The following is a 21962-nucleotide window of genomic DNA, read 5'->3' as shown; positions in this document are numbered from 1 at the left end:
CTGGGCCGCAGGTAGTTCCTGCACCCTGCCAGACTGCAGGTGCAGGAAGCGGGTGTCCACCGACCCGGTTTTCTCCTATTTTGTTTAGGTTTAGTTTTAGGATTTTCTCTTGTACTATAAATACCTTTTATGTACTTTTCAGCCATATATATATATATATATATATATATATATATATATATATATATATATGAGAGATAGAGGTTACACACTTTTAACACTTAGAAACATATTTTGATTTCAAGATCCATCTCTAATCTTTGGATTCCATTGTATTGACTTTGATTATTTAGTTTATAGATGTGGATTTTATTTCATCTTATAATTATGATTTCATCTTTACTTTACAACATGAATGTTATTGATTTTTTCACAATCATAAGCAGCTAAAACCCATGGCTAGGGTTGTGGAAACCCTGACAAATTGACGTAGTAGGGAAAGTGTGATTGTTGATGGGAAACCAATACCCATGACATGCATTTCTTTATATTCATTATAATAGTTTTCTTAGCAGTTGCAAATATTAAGATCTCGCCAAGATATTACTACTTTCTCTAACAAAGGGGTAGTAACTAGGAAAAGATAAAAACAACAGTAATTTGGGGAGTTAATAGTCGATCCGTTGCAGCACAATGGTATATGCAAATAACTATTAGCCTTTATCTAATAGCTTGAGAATTAAAAGGTGATAGTTAACTAGGACTAGGGTAAGGGTTAGTAATACAATACTCTAAGACTCAATAGGTAATGGGTGGAATCTTCCTACTTGTCCAAAAGAATGTAGGAGGTACATAACTTATCGGTTCTATATGCAAGGTATTAGTTTAGTTCAACAATGCATGATAAACCTACAGAGTTGAGATGCTAGGGGAAACACAAACCTAGTGTTCACCCATAAATGATTTCAACCAGAGTTAATATTGTTACTTTCTCTAGATTACAACAAACAAATCCCCCATTTACTCTCCAGTACTGCTTGTACATTACAACTGCTGATAACTGCAAACCACGTATTCCTTTGGGATTAGACACCTACCTTAATTGGGTTACTATATCTTGATAGTGACCATATCATCACCTAAAAATTGGTGTTGCTTAGATTTTATTAAGGTGTAGTTTGGACGTCATCAAAATTCTGGTTCTATTGTCGAGGAACACAGTGTTGATTTATGATTTGAAGTTCTTGCAGTTTTTGGGTATTTCTATTTGTTTTTGTTCTTAGTTGCGCATATGCCAGTGTATGCCTAGCATACAGAGTAGAGTAAATCCCTTACTCCCGCTGAATCTAAATCCATAGAGGATCCTACATACATCTAGTAGGATGTCTGAGCAGAAAAGAGATGAACTTTCTAAAGGGGTTCGTAATGTTCTACCTTCCCCTCTTTCTAAAGGAGTACAAGATATTATTAATCGATAGACTGGTGAGCTATTAGATAAAGATAAAGCCGAGAGGAGGGAAATGAAAGAAGTTCAACAGGTATCTAGAGAGGCAGAGCAAGCTGAGTAGAGACAAGCAACAGACCACCGAACAACACTCAGTGGAATTCAAAATAGAGAGAGAGAGAGAGGTGCCCGTGTTCAAGTAATCCCAATATATCAGTATCTGTAACCATTTATATATGATGAAGAATACTATGGATATGTTGAGCCGGTAGAGACTGGTGCTATAGTTCCTCCTATTTTACCCCTAGGCATCAAGTTTGACATCACGAGCGCAATGATCCAACTCTTAAATCTAAAGGGTGTGTTTACAGGTCTACCTATAGATGATGCAAACTTACACCTTTTCTAATTTCCTCAAGATTCAGTTAGTATATAAATATAGGGGTGAATCAGAAAGCACTTAGACTAAGGTTGTTCCCATTCTCACTTACAGGAGAAATATCTTTATGGTTAGGGGAACTGCCAAGAGGCTTTATCACTACCTGGAATGATTTGCACAGGAAATTCTTAAATAGGTTCTTTCCTCTAACTAGGATATTGCAATTTAAGGATGAGATTTACAATTTTAGGCAGCTGCAGTCAGAATCTATGTACGAGGCATGGTTCAAGTTCAAGATGAAATTGAGTATGGTGTCCAACCTATCAGGAATGAGCTTATTCGAGATATTTTATTGAGCCTTGACTATCAACTCTAGAGCCATGGCAGACACCATATCAGGAGAATCTTTTATGAGAATACACTGGAAGGAAGCTTTGGAGATGTTAGATCAAATTTCACTCACTAACCAAGGGTGGCAAACTCAGGAGGCTAAGAAGGGATCTGGCATATATGCTATTGGTTCCTCCTGTGACCATAAAGTAGTTGATGATTCAGTAGCACAAGAGATTTCACTGCTAAGAATTAATCCAGGGGTAATATCAAAGTAGCTTGCAATAGTGACTTCCGAGAAAGTGAATACAGTAGCTACACAGGGTCCAGCGTCCAAAGCTTATGAGTAAGAATTATATGAGGAGAAAAATTATTTGAATCATCAGTTGGCAAGTTTCTAAGACCAAGGGAAAGGGAAAAAAGGTCAAAACTACTATGATAGATACAAAGACTGTATCAGAGAGTGAGATGATAACTGAAGAAAGAAGGATGACTACAGAGAGAAAGGAGATAGGTATATTCCACCTGGTAGATGAGATGCATAATCTAGAATAGAAGAGATATTGTCTAAGATGGTAAAAGTACAAGAAAAGTAAGAGATCAAACTTAAGGAAATTAAGGCCGACATTTCAGGATTGACCCAAAAAGTCGAGTCACATGCCACTACTATCAAGTAGTTGGAGCACCAAATCAGGAATATGTCAACAACTATGAACTAGAGGCAGCCAGGTACCTGTCTGAGCAATGCTACATAATATCTAAAAAATGATGGTCATGTACTTGCTATTACCATGAGGAGTGGTATAGCTACTATAGATATTCCACTACCTGCTGCAGATGATGATGATGGAGAGATACCTATTGTTGAGTCTGAGAAGGTAACAAGTGATCAAGTTAAGGCTACTGAAGACAAAGGTAAGGATTCGATCATTGAGCTAGAAATTAGACAAATTATTAGACCACCCCTACCTCTTCCTTAAATATTAAAGTAAGATAAAGAGAAAGGTAAGTTCAAGCGACTTATTGAGATGCTGAAAGAATTGAGCTTGAACATACCTCTTATTGAGGCATTGGAGCAAATGCCTGGATACGCTAGATTCATGAAACAATTGGTAACAAGGAAGAAATAAAAATAATTGAGGATTTTGATGGTGTGCACCACTGTAGTGCAGTCACGAATAGGTCTTTGGCACAGAAAAAAGGTGACCCCGGAGAACTAACTATACTATGCACTATTGGGTCATCCCAATTTTCTAGAGCCTTGCGTAACTTAAAGGCAAGCATTAATTTGATGACATTGGCCATATTCAAGTAATTGGGATTGAACCCTCCGAAATTGACTTCAATGCTGCCGTTGATAGCTGACCGCATGGTGTTAAAGCTCATGGAAATCTCATTTGTTGTGATCGTGAGGGTGAATAACTTCATCTTTCTGATTGACCTTGTCATCCTGGATCGCAAGGTTGACACCGAGATGCCTATTTTATTGGGTAGATCATTTATCGCCATATGTAGAGTTATGGTTGACATAGAGAAAGTTGAGATGAAATTTAGAATCAATGGTAAGGAGGCTATATTCAACATTCGAAAGTTAATGAAATAGCCAACTGAAATGAGGGTAGTATTGGTGATTGATTGTATTGATGACTTTGGAGGATACTCCTATATGTATCCTGATGAATTCTGAGTATTCAAGATATTCACACCGTGCCACGACATTTAATCAAGTGCTGCTTGGGAGGCAACCCATGGTCTTGTTAGTGAATTTTGACTAACCATCACAACCACGTCGTGTCGCGATGTTAAATCAAGCATTGAGTGGGGGCAACCCAATATTTTTAGTATTCACGTTTTTGTAGTTTTTCCTTTTTGTAGGTTTTTAGCTCTTGGACTTACCCAGAATATGATAAAAAATTACTACATTCATCGATTTCTAGGTAAGTATGTTGTGTGATCAACCATCATGGTCACAAGTCCCACATGGTAAGTTGAGTAATAAGTTGAAAAGTTGAAATTTTGAGACTGAAAAGTGAAAAGATGTGGACTTTGGCCTCTAATTTTACTTTTGGGACCCCAAACTTAGGTTACAGGACCATAAGTAGATGGAAAAATATCGAAACTCCAAGTCCAAATTGTAGAAAAGTGGGCCAAAATTTTTGGCCCGACACTTGCGCCTTAAATATGCTGGCCGCAGGTGGTACCTGCGCCCCATGCCTGGTCGCAGGTGGCTGTCGTGGGTAGGTCAAAAGTGGGCCAATTTTTAATTCAAATTTTGGTCCAACCAACACACATATATGACCTAAAATATCCCCCACCTATATTTAAACATCCTTAACCCCATCCCTACTCATTCAAATCCTCAAAACTCACTTTTCTCTTTGAATTCAAACTTCTCTCTTAAAACACAAACTAACCCTACACTTAAATAAAGGCTAAATTGAAACTTATTTGAGATACCAACTTATCCCAGCAAACTAAAAACAAGTGCCCACTTTGGTTTTGCTTGACTTCTTTATTATTCACTTTTGGTCCTTTATAAAAGAGGTAACTTTCTCGGCTCCTAATGGTTATGTATTGATCTATTCATTGTTTAAATAAGTTAACATGTGTATTTCATTGCAAAATATGTATAAGATATCTTGCTTGTATGTAGGATCCTTGAAGTAGCCTAAAATCTTAATGTAGGGCCTTGTTTTGAAGTAAAATCTAAAGTTAGGCCCCAACCGAAAGTTGAACGTGAACGAATGGAGTAATACCACTAGTTGAGCATGTTTGTTTGTGCTGAGAGTTATGATTTATGATAAATGTCTACATATTGGACTTGTAGGGATTTCAAATAGGTTAAAGAGGTGTGAAAATTGAGGAAAAATTTGAACTTTTTGAATTTTGAGTTTTTTTCAACCTTTTCTATCCCTCACTTTTGTTGGAAACTGACAACTAGTTTTTCAAGTACATATGGCACATAAATCTATGAGGAGGAAGAAGGCTAATACCTTGAGAAGACGGGCAGAGCCTCTTGATCCTAGTGATTTAGTGGAGGAGTACCCGAGGTAGCAACATAGAGACACTACAATTGAGGTGACACACAGAGTTACTAAAGGGCAAACACACCAGGATGCTCAGACAGTTACAGCCCAGCCAAGGATAAAGTCGGCAAGAATTTTACCCTCATACACTCCTCCACCCGATGATGATGATGAAGATGAGAAGACAAATTCTGAGTCTACTCCAAAGGTTACTGCTCAGGACCCCTAGTCAGAGGAAGGGTCCTAAGATTCATCCAAGGAGGTAAAATAGGAGGATCCATCAGTGGTGCCCCAATATGAAGAGGGTACCGCTACTCATGTACAACAAATAGATGTACCCCAGTCTAAGGAGGGTACAGAGAAGGCTTCCCACAATGCATCAGTACAGCAAGAATAGAGTCCCGTCCCCGTACATGACTCATATACACCTCTTGAGGAGGGATATTTGAGGCAGTGTGTAGAAGGGATATGAGAGATATTTAATATTAACAGTCATAATTGGGAGGAAGGTAGGCCTATGAGGTGCATTTATAAGGAGAACCGGATTCATCTATTAGGGTTGAGTCGAGTATCACAACTACGGGCGGTATTTGATTAATATCAGTTAGAGTGGATGACTAGACCACTCGATTCTTACTACTCGACTATGGTATAAGAATTTTATGTATCTTATAGAGATATAGTAGTCCTTCCAATGTGCAGAGCTCCAAGCCTGGTGAGATTCCCAAGGTAGTCATAGCTTGATCATACACTGGTTAGAGGGATCAGAGTTTATATTTTAGTAGAGACTATATGTAGAGTTATCTTTTGCCCAAATTGAATTACTCCTGGTTCTACAGCTGAGTGTGACCACATACTGAGTGTCGCACGTGATTGACAAATTATGTGGGATGTTGAGCATCGATGAGAGAGGGTAAAGATGGCTAGGTGTATAGCCAGTTATATTTACCTTAGAGTGATATGACTCTATGGATTGATGGGCATGTTAAGATAAATAAAGGAATATTGATATTTGAGGCCATGTTTTGGTGGTTGCTGATTAGATACCAGCTGATACCCACTGTTTCGGATAATATGTTGACTAGGGAGAGAGCAATACTGGTTGCTTGTATGATGGCCGGATAAGATGTTGATTTTACTGCCATTCTCCAGTATGAGTTACATGATAGGGCATTTAGGGATTTCACTAATATGTCATTCTCGTGCATGATTTAGAGGTTGTGTGATGAGGCCAGTGTACCTAAGATACTGGGAGTAAATGTAATATCCCATATTTTTGTGCTAGAATTCTAACTGTCGTTCCTACGCATATAAGCTCTAATACAAATGATTCTCATATGAATATAAGTTTTATGATCATTATTCTACTATTTTAAGTGCTTTAGAGGTGAAATATGTTCATAGGAAACACTTAGAGCGAAGTTGAAAGATGTTCATTATTCTTATGTTCATTCTAGGTAAGAGCCTTTGATTCGGCTAAATCTTTGTATTTGATTCTTCAAGAGTATACTTTGAATGTTTATAACATTTTATATACGTAGAATTTCTCATATAAATATCCACCAAACTGTAGATAATTGAGGTAGCTTTCCAATGATACAAATTTGCCTTAATCCGGTACCCGTGTCAAAAGTTATGGCATTTTTCGTGTGAGGTAGTAAGACAACGCGATTGGGGAGCGACATGTTGGTTTCTAAACACGATAAGTGACGCTATTCATTGCTGTACTAATGCAATATATACAGCGATGCAAAACTTTTTCACACAATGCTTCAGTTCTAAAGGGTCTAGGGTCACTTCGGTCATTTTTCCTCACCCAAATCCATCCATAACACCAAATTAAAGTCCCCAAGGTGCATTATTTTCCCCTTTCTCATAATTTATCTCCAAGAAAGCCTCCCTCTATGAAGAAGAAACCCTAACCTCCATCCAAGAACTTCAAAACTCTATTATAATCTCTTCAATAAAAGCCAAGAATTAAGTTCCCTAATCCAAGAATCTCAAGAAAAGAATTCAAGAACATTCCTTTCACCCTTGTGCCCAAAATTGTATGAATTTAAGATTTGATTACTTGTTTTCAATTAGGGTTCATACCCAAGTTTCTATACATTCTGGAAGCATGTAATTATCATGAAATTTAAAGATTTTGGTATGTCAAGAAGTGCCTATGCTATGTTTTCAACTTACATGATTTAGATTATGAATGAGATTGCTCTTTATTGATTTGTTATTATGAAGTATTTCAAGAATCACATCTAGCATGAAGTTTTGATATGAATTGACATGATTTTGAAGCATGGGTTTAAGCCCTAAGATTAAGTCTTGAGATTTCAAGAAGATTATGTTTTAAGCATTCTTTGATATGCATATATTCAGTTTTAAAGCAAAAAACAATCTTTTGATCATTAGCTAAGGTATGGAATCCACACATGTTAGTTTTGATTACAGTTTACAGTAAATAGATGCATAACTGGTTTTTATTACAAACCCTTATGCTATTTTAAGGTAGATTTCCTACAATATGAGCATATAAGTAAGGGAGTAGTATTTAGTACTAAGTTACGTATGTGTTCTAGTTCACATACCCCATAACTATGAGCCAACATAGGTCGAAATTATTTCCATTTATATGGATGAATTACAGATAGTGATCACTTAGCTCAGGTCCTACTCAGTGGAAAGAGTATGACAGCTCTCCTCAATATGAGATTTTCCCCACAAGGGAACAAGACATTGGACTCCATGATAGCTCACATGGTTTAGGTTGATTAAAAGAACCTCCCTAGTACATAATAAAGGAAAATCTTTTAGAACGAAGTGTTGTGGATCACAAGCTTTATCATTATGCTTTATTACTCCTGTTTATGATTTTACAACTTTATTTTATTCAAGCCAAGGTGAGTCATTTGCACTTAGCATGCAGTATTTGAAAGTTTATAAGTACATTGATTTATTATTTTTAATTATGGACTCACCCCTACATGCATAGTACATTCCAAAAGTACAGATCCACATATATGTCTATGTGCTAAATTGTTTAATAATGTAGGTACAAGTTGTAGTGTGCACATCATAATCAGACAGTTTACAGCTTCCAGCCATCAGGTGCTGAGTCCTTTTGATCTAAGGGCTCGAGTCAATCATAGTTCAAGTAGCATTTTGTATTTTTAATTCAGTCATGTTGATTTGGGATAGCTAGGGGTCATGTCCCGGCTACCTATAGTCAATACTAGTAGTGGATTCATAGATAGTCAGTAGAGTTGATGTGATTTTATTTCAGTTTTATTTTATATGACTAGAGTTGTAATTCTTTTTAAACAATTTTGTATTGAACCTACATAGTAAAGACTTCTCTTCCGCTTATTTCTTCAAGATTTATGTATTTTATTTAGTTGATCACGAGTTATTCCAGTACAAAGGTTAGCTTGGGATCACTTGTGGTCCTAAGCACCATGTGACAACTAGGGGGTAGTCTTGGGTCATTACAGTAACAAGAGGGTACTTGCGACGGTGACTTCATTAAGACTGTGAAGGATCTAGCACTTTTAGGCCTTCCCAAAAGATCTACAGAGCCAACAGTAGTACCTAAGGCCCAGACTGAGGGCCCAATAGTTTCCATAGAGCCTACTAATACACATTAGGAGGATGTAGGTGTTAGTGTAGATATGGAGATAGAGGAATTGAGAAAGGATCCAGACTCAAGTACATAGGGTGATGAGACAACAACTACTTTTTTTTTAACCCCATTTTCTACCTTAGAGCCAGTTTTTGTATTTTTAGAGCCTACTCGCCCATCCACTACAGCTCCTACTACAAGTATGACTACTATATCTAGCAAGATTTTATAGAGCTTAGTGGACAACCAGAGGGCCACCGATGCTAGGTTGAGGGTTGTTGAGACCGAGATGACTATCCTTTATGAGCAAATAAGGTTAGAGATTAGGAATAGATTTGAGCAGGCTGAGGCCAGATTGGAGGCCACACAGAGAGTTGAAAAATCCAAGATATGTGCTTATTTTCAAACATTGATCGATGAGTTTGAGAGATGGGTTAAAGACCAATTCATAGAGACAGATGTGTTGTATCTATCCCAGATGAGGTGGAATTTTGATATACTATAAATAGAAGTATGCTCTCTCACAGAGAGTCGTGCAATAGCCACTCCCTTAGTTATACCCTCGATGGTCCAGATATCACCTCCACGTGCATCGAGATAGTTTGATTTCTTTACGAAGGAGGAGGAAGATTTCCCAACAGTAGGAGCCAAGAGAGTTCATGTTGGAGACTTATAGGATCCAGATATGCGATATGACCAGGCCGTTAAAGGTCCAGACATAATTCGATGGAGACTGCACTCCTCAATAGGTAGAGGCGTGTTGCTATAGCAGTGGGTGCATCATTTAGTATTGCACCACCACCACCACCACACCTCTGCCATCTGATATGTCCCTATCTGGGGATGCTCATGATGTGGGCGCCTAGTGCATCTTAGGTATGTTCTCACTTCCCACTATTTTACTTTATTATAGAGCATTGAGGACAGTGCATAATTTTTAGTTGGGGGTGGGTATACCATGCCGTCGTGGTATTTTATTGTCGTGCTTCTTTTCTTATTAGTCGCGGTATGGTTGTAGAATCGATATGTCTAGTATAAATTTTTATCGTATTATGTTCTGTTTTGTGTAATTAGGAGATTTTTAAGTATTTAGGGTAGTAGTCATGTTTTGATTAATTTTTGATGCCCTCCAAAATTTTGGGTTTTAAAACTGTGTGATGTTGGCCTTCCAAGTTTAAGTTTTAATATTGACAAACTCACAAGTGTATCTATGCAGCTGGTAATAATGTAAAGATAAAGAAAGCCGACTTCAAAAATAGAAGGACATCAAGAATGGGTCGTATCCAAGTAGCATCCAAGTAAAATCAATTATGAGAAGACAAATAGAAGGAGTGTCATAGTCCTAAATATTATGGAAAATCATGACATAATATCTCACCAATGATATGGAGGACCTCGACATAGAAATTAGATCAATCAAGCATCACAAAAATTAAAAAAGGATCAACCCTCCCACAATTATAGTTACAATCCCCAGATTCACGGCAGAATGAATCAATCAAAAAGAGAAGATCACAAGTACATTGCAAGGCATCAAAATTAAAAAGGAAATATAAATCACGAACATATCTAATAACGACATGATTCAAAAGCCATATATGGACATATCTGATATGGACTTATACACAGCTACATTCCTTAATCAAGGAATCAATTCATATCCTTGATTGAGAAGAAATCCCTTGGGTTTCCTTATGAAGGGTAGCGGCCGAAGACTATAAAAGGAGAAGACCAAAGACAGACACTCTTTACGTAACTTCAAGGAGAAAATTCAAAGTGTCTCATTCTAGTCTTACAAAGCTTTGTAACATTAGTTTACAGCTGTTATATACAGAGTAGGATCGATTCATCTTTGTAACATCAACTGAAGTTGTGTCACAACATCCGAAGAGAAAAATAAGTCTTCAAAACTTGTTTCCTATCATTGTACTCAAACCAAAACTTCAACGATCTAAACGAAACTTGAAATCCAAGGGGACTAGATTTAGGCACTGGATTAGTGTGACGAATTAGGAAATCTTTGTGTTGTTTACTTTATGCTTTATTATTTACAAGCTTAACTATTTAAGTTTAATTTATTTGTGAAGTGTGTTGATCTGCAGACAAGTCGACTGCAAGGAGCCAGTACTCGACTCACAGAAGAAAATTTTAATTCACCCCTCCCCTTCTTCAATTTTATGTATATGTATGTATATGTGAACATTGTGGATCTTGTTATGGCATTAGAATTAGGGGCATGATAATCACTTTCTAACAATTGCATGAATTGGATAGGTAGTAGTTGGTAATGTTGACTCTGTGCTATATATGTGTGAGATACTACCTAGTTTCCTTTGTGTGTTGAACTCAGAACTTGCATGGTTAGTCTTACCTAGGTTGAAGGATAGTCGGTTAGGAAAGTATCACCGTTTTTATTTTAGTCCACTTTTATCCTAAATGACCTTCCATGTGTAAATGATATCACTTGATCCCTGTTTTGAGCCTTATAAGCCTATTTTCCTTGTTTCACCATTCACCTTCCCTTTTATATTACAATGAACCTATTTTGGCTCTGGTCCTCCTTGGACATTGTACACCTCAAAATGCCTAAGTTGAGGGTGGATATCATAAGGTTGCGTAGTGTAAAGTGGATATGAAGAAGGATAAAAAAGAGAAAAAGTTAGCAAGGCTGGGTTTGGTAAAAATAAAAAAAGAGAAAAAGAAAAAAAAATTGTGAAAAAGTGAAAAAGAAAGAAAAAAGATCACACCCAACCTGAATGTGCAATAAAAAATAAAAAGGGAGAAATAAGGGTGGAATAAAAGAAAATTGGCTAGGAAGTGAGACCCCAAGGTTAGTGTAGTGCCAAGGAGTCTTAGTCACTTGATATGTCAATATGTGCCATACCAGCCCCCAAACCTATATTACAAGCCGAGAAAAATCCTATAGTGATCCTAACTTGACTATTTAAAAACTAAGGTAAAAAAAATAAGGGCAAGCCTATGGTATTTAACATGCATTTATTGGAACTTCTCTTCTGAGTGTGAGGGTCTCTTGACTATCCCTGCATTGACATGCGCTATTTCATAAGAGTGAGTGGGACATCCTTGTTGTGAGGGCGCTTGAGTCATATTGCTAGCTATTTGCTTGTTTCAGGTAGTGTAACTTGTATATATAAGTGGTTGTCTGTTGCTAATGTAATTGTCATTCCTTGATCCTATTGTGTCACATTGTTGTGCTTCATGTTCATACATAGTTGGTTTTGAAAAATAAGATTGGAGGGGTGTTATGTTCTGAGCTTTAAGTGTTGACTGGCTGCCTTGAATAACTTAGATTCTCCTAGTTAAGCATCATTTTTATTTTTGTTGTGTTTTGTTTCCTAAGGAAATTCAAACATTCTAAGTTGAGGGTGTTGATGTGCAATATAAATATAGCACTTTCGATGCTTAAAACGAGGAAAATATGCAAGTTCTTGAGGTTATTTTGTTAGATATGATGCGTTTTGGGTATGTTTCGTAGGAAATCATGTTTTGGATGCTAAGTTCATGAAAAAGATGAAAAAGTTGTTTCGGCTACTTTTTGGAGAAATTATGGATGTTCGGGACATTTTTTGGCTTGTTCCTAATCAAAAAATGTTCGATAAATGAAGAAGAGCTAAAAAGATGACTCTGAACTTACTAAGTCAACATGTTAACTGCAAATAGGACCTATGGACAGAAAGTAGGCAAAGAAAGTACCAGAAGTCCAAAATCCCAAAAGCTGACCTACAGGATTTTTGAATCCAGGTACCTGCACCCACCCTACTGACCGCAGGTACTGCCTATGCCCAGGGTTAAGGCACAAGTGCAGACCATATGTGGCCCTGACCTTATTTTCTTCTATTTCGTTCGGGCTTTGGTTTTAGGGTTTCCTCATGTACTATAAATACCTTTATGTGTTTTTTTAGTAGGAGTTACTCACTTTTGATACTCACAAACATATTTTGATTCCAAGATTCAATTTTGATCTTGGGATTCTCTTGTATTAACTTCAGTTGATTACTTCAATTACAGTTGTGGGTTTTTACACTTCTTATCATCGTGATTTCATCTATGCTTTCAATTATGAATGTTATTGATCTCTTCAAAAATATGAGCGGCGAAAAGCCTATACTAGGGTTGTGGAAAACCTGACGGATTGACGAAGTAGGGAAAGTGCTATTGTTGTTCTGAATCGATAACCATGCATGTATTGCTTTATCTTTATTATAATAGTTTTCTTAAAGGGTGCACATGATAGGATCCCACCGAGATATTTCTACTTACTCCAAAAGAGGAGTAGTGGCTAGGAAAAGATAAAGATAACAGTAATTTGGAGTTTAACTATCGATCCACGCTTTTAAGTTTTATCTTAGTAAGATGGTTAGATTTCATCTAATAACTAGACACTCAAAAGCTAATAGTTAACTGGGATCAAGATAAGGGTTAGTAAGGAGACAACCTGAGACTCAAAAGGTAAAGGGTGAAATCCTTCTGCTCGTCCAAAAGATTGTAGAAGGTACATAACTTATCATGCGAAGTATCAGGTTGGTTCAACAAAGCATAATAAGCCTACGGAGTTGAGAAGCCAAGGAACACAATCCTAGTATTCACCTACGACTTATTGCAATCGAAGATAATATATTTACTTTCTCGAGATTTCTATATATAAACCCCTACTTTACATTTCTAGTTCTACCATTGACTACAAGTGCTGAGATCCACAATTCCACGTGTTCCCTTGGGATTCGACCCCAACCTTTGTTGGGTTATTATTTTGACAGTGACTGTGTCATCTTCTGAGAGGAGGTGTAGTTTGGATGTCATCAACCACCAAAATCCACCGTACAAGCACAAAGCATATCCTTCAAAACCCGAATAGTCTGCTCCGACTGACCGTCAGTCTGGGGTGAAATATAGTGCTAAGATCAACCCGAGTACCCAACATATCCTAAAAAGTCTTCTAAAAGTGAGATGTGGACACAGAACCTCGATCTAAAATGATAGACACTGGCACACCATAAAGTTGCACAATCTCTCGAATATAGATATGGGCTAGTCTTTCAACACTGAAAGAGACCTGAACAGGAATGAAATGAGCAAACTTGGTCCATCGATCCACGATGTACCAAACACTACCAAAACCATGCGAAGTGCGAGGTAAGCCGGTCAAGAAGTCTATAGTGATTCATTCCCACTTCCACTAGGGAATGGGTAACCTCTAAAGAAATCACCAGGTCTCAAATACTCGGCCTTCACCTGCTGGCAACATAGGCAACGAGCTACAAAGTCAGCTACATCCTTCCTCATACCACCTCACCAGTAATGTTGTATCAAGTCACGATGTATCTTAGTCACTCCCAGATGAATGGAATACCTACAACAATGGGCCTCCTCCAAAATCAATCTAATCCAGCCACCCACTCATGGCACACAAACCCGCCCTATCTGAATCAAGTGAGGCTTCCTTATCCTCACCAATCAACACCTTATCTCGAATCACCCTCAATCCAGCATCACTAAATTGATGAGCTCGAATATATTCCATCAAAGAAAACCTAGCCTCCAAAATTATCAAAACACGCTTAGGTGTCTAAATATCAAGCCTAACTATCTGGCTAGCTAAAGATTGAGCCTCTAATGCCAAAGGCCTCTCTTGGGTCAAAATATGTGACAAGCTACCCATGTTAGTCGACTTTTGGCTCAAGGACTTTACAACCAAATTAGCCTTGCCTGGATGATAAAGAATAGTCAAGTCATAATCCTTAAGCAACTCCAGCTAACAACGCTGCCTCATATTAAGATCTCACTGGGTGAAGAGGTACTGAAGGCTATGATGATGTAAGAAAATCTCACAATGGACTCCATACAAGTTGTTCCTCCACAACTTCAAAGCGAAAACAATCGCGCACAACTACAAATCGTGGATAGGGTAATTCTTCTCATGGGGCTTCAACTGATGAGAAGCATATAAAACCACTTTACCCTCCTACATCAACACAATACAACACCTAACCCAACACCAAAAGTATCACAAAAGACGGTGAAACCCATGCCCTCCTTGGGCAAAGTTAAGATAAAAGCTGAATTCAACAAATCCTTTAGCTTTTGGAAGCTTGACTCACAAGCATCAGACCATTGAAAAGAAATCTTCTTCTAAGTAAACTTAGTCAATGGAGCTGCAATGGATGAAAAACCCTCAACAAAATACCAAAAATAACTTACCAAGATAACTAAACTCTGAATCTTGATGGGCAAAGTAGGTCTAGCCCAATCATGAACCACTGCAATCTTGGCTGGATCAACTATAATACCCTCCTTAGTCACCACATGACCCAAGGAAGAAATAGACTCTAATAAAAGCTTACACTTCGAGAACTTGGCATACAACTTCTCATCCCTCAATCTCTGAAGCACAATCCATAAATGCTCCTCACAATCGGTCTCACTCTTGGAATAAACCAAGATATCTTCTATAAATACAATAATAATGGAGTTGAGATACTGTCAAAACACTCGGTTCGTCAACTCTATGAACGTGGATAGGGCATTGGCCAACCCAAATGACATGACCAAGAATTCATAATGACCATATCAAGTTCAAAAGGATGTTTTTGGAATATCCAAAGCTCTAATCCTCAACTGGTGATATTCAAATCTCAAATCAATCTTCTAAACACAGCAGCACCCTAAAGCTAATCAAACAAATAATCAATAAGAGAAAAAGGATACTTATTCTTAACTGTTACCTTGTTGAACTGTCACTCATTTGCATAGATCCATCCTTCTTCTTCACAAATAAGGCAGAAACACCCCATGATGATACACTAGGTCGGATAAATCCCTTATCCAACAACTCCTGCAACTGATCCTTGAATTCTTTCAACTGAGTTGGGGCTGTCTTTTAAGGAGAAATAGAAATGGGCTTGGTGCCGGCTCAACATCAATAGAAAAATCTATATCATGATATGGAGGCATACCAAGAAAATCCATAGGGAACACTTCTATAAACATGTGACTATACGAATAGAATCCAAAGAAAGAGGTGAAATAACACTAGTATCACAAATATGAGCCAAGTAAGACAAATATCCCCTCTCAACCAATCGACAAGCATGAACATAAGATATAACCTTTTTAGGACTTGAACGAAGTGCACCCTTCCAAGCTATCCTCGGCATACCCGATGAAGTTAGAGTCCTGTTCTTAGCATAACAATCTAGGACAACATGTTAAGAAGCCAACTAATCCATACCCAAGATAACATCGAAATCAACCATATTTAAGACAAGCAAATCTACCCAAGTCTCACAACCAAAAAAAGTCATAATATAAGAACAGTACACTCGATACACCACTAAAGAATATCCTACTGGGGTAGATACACAAATAGTAATAGCAAGAGGCTCACTAACAGAATTAAAACCCAAAGCAAAATATGCAGACACATAGGAGAAAATCAATCCCAGATCAAATAACACAGATGCAGATCTAAAATAAATGGGGATGATACCAGTGATCACAACATTAGATACCCCTTTCTCTGGTCTGGTGGGTATAGTAAAGCACTATCTACGACTATCAACTGGCTAAGTATCCCCCCGACCACTACCACAGGCACCACTACCTTTGCCTCTTGCACCTCTGGTAGAACCCCTAACTCTCATAACTAAAATACGAGTAGCTTCAATCATACGACGGGGGAAGTGCTTGGCCAAATGGCCAATCTAATCACACATAAAGAAACCTCTATGGCTCAACTTAATAGAAGAAGGTATCACTAGGCTCGGGCGACCACCCTAAATTGCATAATTAGAGGATCCACTACCTAAACTATACAAGGCTGCCTACACTGGCCTACCATGATACTATGAGAACCTCTAAAATCTTTGCCTCGAGAAGTGTGACCTCTGAACTCTCTAAAATAGTTCACCATCTTGGCGCCTCTATGAGATGCTCAAGGAATACCCTCAGTCATCTTAGCATGATCCACTATACTCTGAAAAGAGGCTCCAAATACAACCATCTAAGATGTAGCCAACTAAAGAAAAACATCCAACCCCTTCATGAACTTCTGAATCTTCTTAAGCTTGGTGCTAATGATGGCATAAAAATATCTAGATAAGGCATAAAAGCATGCCTCATACTCTACAATAGTCAAAAATCCCTGCTCTAGGTGATCAAACTCATCTCTCATTTGGTCCCTCAGACTGTAAGGCATAAATCTCTCCAAAAAGGCCTCGGTGAATTGATCCCATTTTATCTCAGGAGAATCAAGAGGTCTGTAGCTAACAAGAAACCTCCACCAATCTCTAGCAACATCTCTCAACTAATAAGTAGTATAAGCAACCTCATGCTACTCCAACAAACCCAAATTAAGCAATTTCTCTCGGCAGTCAATCAAAAACTCATAGGCATCCTCCCTCATATCACTACTAAATCTAGGAGGTCCCAAATGAGTAAATCTCTCAGACCTTTTTTAATCCTTAAAAGACATCACTATACTCATAACAAGAGAAGGCATGGTGAATTTGATAGGCTGAGATCCTACCTGAAGAGAGATAAATAGATGAAGGTTGAACTCCTTATGTCAAAATACCATACTCAAATACCGATGTTGAAGGAGGAGTAACACTCGAGATCTAAGGATTACCAAGATTAAAAGTAGGTGCGACTGGAAGATCCTCACTTTAGAATAAAGGAACACCATAAGCAAACTCTGGCATAAATAGAGGTGCAATACTTAAAGCTGGGGGAATACCACACATACTTAAGGGAGCACCCTCCAAATAGGTCAATAAGTGAACTAACAACCCCTCCAAGACTGGGGTAGAAGAACTCGATAGAACTAAAGTAGGACCCAAACCTCCAACATGCTCAATATAAGGCTCAAGGGAAAGTCCTTTCGCACTACTCCTAGATGAGACAGATCCACGTGCTCGTTTATTACCTCAAGTCCATTTATGACTCATACTCACCCTCTAGACTGGCTCTCTCCCCTAATGAAGGATCCACATCTCTAACCGTATGAGACCTAGTCATCACCATCTACGTAGAAAAATAATAAAATATGATAGAACACAATGTCTAAAAGAAATGCGCATGATAAGGAACAAAATAAGGGAAATTCCTAAAGACAACCTATAGCCTCTTAAAGATAGATATGAACGTCTACATGCCAATCCGTAAGACTCTATTATACATCTCGCTCTTACACTGTTGAGACTAATGAACTTGGATGCTCTGATACCAATTTATCACGACCCAAAAATCCAAGGGTCGTGATGGAAATTGTCACGTCAAAACTTGAAAAGTAAGCCCATCACACAAACTAATACAAAAGAGAAATTAACATTTAAACCCAAGGCAAGGCTCCTAGAATAAAGTCAAACGATAATCAATATAATGAGAGCAGAAAAAAGCATAAATAATAATGTCATAACTCCCAAAACATTGTTTCACAGTGTAAGAACTACTAATACAACTCAAGAAAAAATAATACATAGGAATAGCTCTATCTCTGAATAGTAAGAAAGACATAGTCTAATAAAAAAAGGTAGTACTAGACTCTAAATGCTGAAATCCATCACTAACTCGTAAAGCTCTAAATATCACCTAAATCAACTAACGTGTGGCATACCTGAACCAGGATCTGCACCGAAAGGGCACAATAGGAGTGAGTACTGTCCACCTGCACTCAGCAGGTATCATAGGCTGACTGAGCAAAGTAGACAATAAAACATCCAAAATACACTCTAAGGGCACGTCACTTGCAATAAGAAAATGTCCCACAATGGTATCCCATACCGCTTGCACTAATAGCTCTATAATAGTCATATATAATGCAACAAATACCAAAAAGGACCACACATAGACAATATACCACATACAAGTAAAGCACAAAAGGACAACATATTCAAGATCATCAATACAAGTAAAGGAAGATATAACAAATGAATAGGTGCAAAACTACAATTACATCACAAGCATAATAAAGTAAATACAATGAAAATGATGAGAATGATGATAATGGGGATGATGATGAGGATAGCATAAACAATAATGTCATAACTCACAAAACCTTGTGTCATAGTGTAAACACTACTAAATAACTCAAGAAAAATACAATACAAAGGAATAACTCTATCTCTAAATAGTAATAAAGACATTGTCTAATAAAAAGAGGTAGTCATAGACTCTGAATGAGTGAAATCCATCGCTACCTCATAAAGCTCTAAATATCACCCAAATCAACTGACGTGTGGTGTACCTGAATTAGGATCTACACTTAAAAGGAATAATAGAAGTGAGTACAGTCCATTGTAATCAGTAGGTATCATAGGCCAACTGAGCAAACTAGATAATAAATCATACAAAATGCACTCTAAGGGCACGTTACCGCAATAAGAAAAAGTCCCACAATAGTAAACCATACTACTTGCACTAATAGTTCTATAATACTCACATATATTGCAACAAATATAAAAAAAAGACTACAAACATACAATACACCACATACAAGTAAAGCACAAAAGGACAACATATTCAAGGTCATCAAGTACAAGTAAAGGAAGATATAACAAATAGATAGGTAACAAGTCAAGGCAGAACTACAATCACATCACAAGCATAATAATGTAAATACAATGAAAATGATGAGAATGATGATGATAGGGATAAGGATGAGGATGGCGTAATGCATAAGATTGTTGCACAACCTTTGAGATTATCGCACAACCTCTATATATACCTACAGAGCTAAAGCTTCCTGATGTAGGATGCATGGAGGGTTCGTCAACCCATATACATTCCATAACCATATCTTATCCCCTACACATCCCTCGAGAAGGGTTTTTATAAGATATCATATTTTTTGTCAGAAAAAGATAGTGTTTCTTGGTGTTTCCCATATTTCCATGGTGCTACTAATATTTCTTAAACGTACATGATATGATGATGTAATGCTCACAACCAACAACTATGAGTAAATCTATATCTAACTAATATACCAACCAAGTAAGCCAAATATCATTTCAATATTTCTAACTATCCATGAAAACCATCATGATGCATATGCTAATAGAGTATGAACATATCATAATATACAATCGATACCACAATAGTCTTTTCATCAAACAAGATTACAATTATTTTATGATATAGGTTATCAACATTACATAGGACCCCATAGGGTCGCACACAATACATAATATCTCAAAACTACCAAATACATCACATATAGGTCCCCACATAGGCACAACTTAATAAGATATCCATTTTTCATGATTAGTTTCCACACCTTAACATGTTTTTGTATAAAAATTAACTACCCAGCCTAGTCCAAAAGAAGTTAAGCCATAACCTACCTCGAATCTCAGAAACTGAAATAAAAGCCTTCAATCCCAATGCCTCACTCTTAACAAATGGTCTAAAATCAAATAAAATATGAGAATATAGAATCTATGCATCAAAATAAAGCCAACAATACCCATATTGCCTAGTTTTTGGTTGGGGCCAAAATGGACCACTAAAATGGATTTTCAAAAAAGAGATTCAAAATTATAATTTTAGTTTTAAAACGTGTTTCACATATTTTTAAGAGTCTACAGCTAAAAACCCAAGAAAAAATGAGTTAAAAACGAGGTCCAAATCAAAGAAAATACATTTTCAAGCTTTACCGGGTAAAAATCCCTAAAATTCATTTACAAATTGAGAATTGAAGTTGTTTTGAAGATGAAATTGAGGGAAAACTAATAATTATAAGATTAAAAACTTACCCAAGTGAAAAAGGTTTGAAATCAAGGTTTAAATTGGAGAAATACAATTTTTAGGTTTTACGGGCAAAAATTCCCAAATTCCATATTTAATCCAAGTTTAAAACATGAAATAGATGATAGAGATTAAAGGAAATAATTGAAATAAGTGTTATGGAGCTTAACCAAGATTAAAAGTGGAGAAATTTTCTTAAAATCACAAAACACCTAAGCTCCAAGTCTCAAAAATGGTGAAAAATGGTGAAACATGGGTATTTATATAACCTAGGCATCTCGATCGTGGACCAGGTTGTGGTACCTAGCTAATAGAGGTATCATAATCGTGGAAAATGGTGTAGTGAGCATGACACTTAACCTGCATACCAATCATAATCCCAACACTAGCTTCGCGATCGCGGGTGCACTAGTTAAGTGGTGCACCAGCCCAGGACTTGGTGCATTACATTTCTCCGTGGGCACCTCGAGATTCATCCAGAATTCTATGAATGAAAATGAACTATGATACCCTATCAAATTTGATGCTCCAAACTCAATGGCGATATTAGAAACTCAAAAAAATATTTTCACAAAGTTGACCCCCAAAATCCAAAATCACAACTTTTCGAACCAAGGGTCGTAATAAGATTTAAAACCCATAAAACCATACAAACTATGTTACCATACTAAATCGACATTCCATATCTTCTAGAGTAGTCCCTTTTCCATATGACACGTAGATCAAAAGATAATGATTGAAGTCAACTATAAGGCTCTCAAAGCCACCAAAAACCACAATATTGCATAAAATACATCAAAATACATCAAGAATCATGCTAATCATCCCCACACCCCAAAAATACCACAACACAACCACGAGAAGGGGTAAAATGGCCAAATAATATAGAAACACACATTTCACATAGTTCATCAAAATTTGGTTCGTTACAAGAATCACATTTATAAGCTATATCATTAAGCCTATCCGGAGTATATATCAAGAATCATATCTATAAGCTATAACATTGTGCATATCCATAATCCATATCAATATTCATATCTATAAGCTATGACATTAAGCATATCCGAAATCTATATCAATATTCACGTCTATAAGCTATTCCATTAATCATATCTAGAATATACATCAATATTCACATCTATAAGCTATGCCATTAAACATATTCAAATTCAATATCAAGAATCACATCTATAAGCTATAACATTATGCATATCCAGAATCTATATCAATATTCACATCTATAAGCTATGCCATTATCCAAAATCTATATCAATATTCACATCTATAAGTTATGCCATTAAGCATATTCAAAATCTATATCAATATTGACATCTATAAGCTATTCCATTAAGCATATTTGGAATCTATATCAAGAATCACTTCTACAAGCTATAACATTTGCATATCTAAAATCTATATCAATATTCACATCTATAAGTTGCTATGCCATTAAGCATATTT

This window comes from Capsicum annuum, chromosome 5 (assembly GCF_002878395.1).
Source record: "Capsicum annuum cultivar UCD-10X-F1 chromosome 5, UCD10Xv1.1, whole genome shotgun sequence".
Lineage (NCBI taxonomy): Eukaryota > Viridiplantae > Streptophyta > Magnoliopsida > Solanales > Solanaceae > Capsicum > Capsicum annuum.
The sequence above is the reverse complement of the archived record's forward strand: the minus strand, read 5'-3'. Positions refer to the sequence as shown.